Below are 1428 nucleotides of genomic sequence, written 5' to 3' on the forward strand. Positions count from 1 at the left end.
GGACAGTCCCTGAGAAATCCATCCTGATTCCTCTACTTCCACAACAAAGGTTGAGCTCATGGGCCACTGGGATCATGTGTGTGGTCTGTCCTCTTTATCCACGTTCTGGTTGTAGAAGACCATGGTGCCTCTGCCTTGCTCCACCACCTAGAAATAGTTCTTCCTAAAGTCTTCAATGGGTGAGGGGTGGCTGGGAGGGATGGATCAGGATCAGCTCAGGTCCCCCTTCCTAGTCTGGTTGGACTAGAATTTACAGATGCCCATGTTCATTGCTCGCTACTGTGACATGCTAAATATGGACATCTCTTGTGATGGAAGTCATGAGATTGCTCCCCTAGCACTGCTACCGGTGTCTTTAATGCAGTGACATGGATCTTTGCAAAACTTGCTTCCTAGGTAAACTTCATAGAAATGAGTATGCCATACTCAATAGTAATAATTGTTATTATCTTATGTGATCTTGCCACTTAAAAACTTCACATTGGGGCTGGGAATGTGGCTTAAGGATAGAGTGCTTGCCTCTCATGCATGAAGCCCTGGGTTCGATTCCTCAGAAAAACAGAAAAAGCTGGAAGTGGTGCTGTGGCTCAAGTTGTAGAAGGCTATCTTTGAGCACAGAGAGGCTCAGGGAGAGTGCCCAGGCCCAGAGTTCAAACCCCACGACATATATATATATATATATATATATATATATATATATATATATATATATATATATATATATATATATATACACACACACACACACTTACATTACACTGTATGGTATTTGCATTCAGCAATACCTCCTGCTGATATGTTCAAAGGACAGTGCAATAGAAACTCAATATCTGGCATCGTTGGTTTTCTTGGCTTTGTCCATGGTAAACCTGGTATTTCTATTGATACAATATATGCAGTTTGACAATTCATATTGATAATACTTAGGATAACTGATCTTTTCAGCAAATGCTTTTCTTTCTCTAGGCAGGCATTCAGCAGTTGAATCAAGCTGTTGGACTTAAAAAGTGATCCCAAAATTTGCTTGCAAAATGACATTTCAAAGAATTTAGGTGTGTCATCAGTAATTCTGTAATAGTGCTAAAAGAAGCCCCAATAAAAGATTTGTGGCAGGGCTGATCAGAGTTTCTGCTTTTGGTTGGCCATTTGAACATAGCCACTAGATTTTGGCCTCCCGAGCAGTGAAATGGCTGGCTTGAAAATTGTTTGCTTCAAAAAGGGCTCCCTTAGATTTCAAGAGAAATCTTGAGCATCAGTTTGATGGGCAGTGAAGGAATTACAACATGTAAAAATGATTAAATAAAAATTTATTGACTTCAAATAAAAAATATACATACACACATATATGTATGTGTATATATGTATGTATGTATGAATATATGTAAACTTTAAAAAATTTTTAGGGGGAAGATGGCAGAGGAGAAGCTG

General features: G+C 39.1%; 1 non-coding gene across 1 annotated transcript; it reads left to right on the forward strand.

Annotated features, from left to right (window-relative positions):
• Nucleotides 1-754: 754 nt before the first annotated feature.
• LOC138819752 (small nucleolar RNA SNORA8) lies at nucleotides 755-892 on the forward strand. Its single transcript, XR_011369608.1, has one exon. It is a non-coding gene; the product is annotated as a small nucleolar RNA SNORA8 (small nucleolar RNA).
• Nucleotides 893-1428: the final 536 nt, after the last annotated feature.

This window comes from Dipodomys merriami, unplaced genomic scaffold, assembly GCF_024711535.1.
Source record: "Dipodomys merriami isolate MVZ:Mamm:240054 unplaced genomic scaffold, mDipMer1.0.p SCAF_814, whole genome shotgun sequence".
Taxonomy (NCBI): domain Eukaryota; kingdom Metazoa; phylum Chordata; class Mammalia; order Rodentia; family Heteromyidae; genus Dipodomys; species Dipodomys merriami.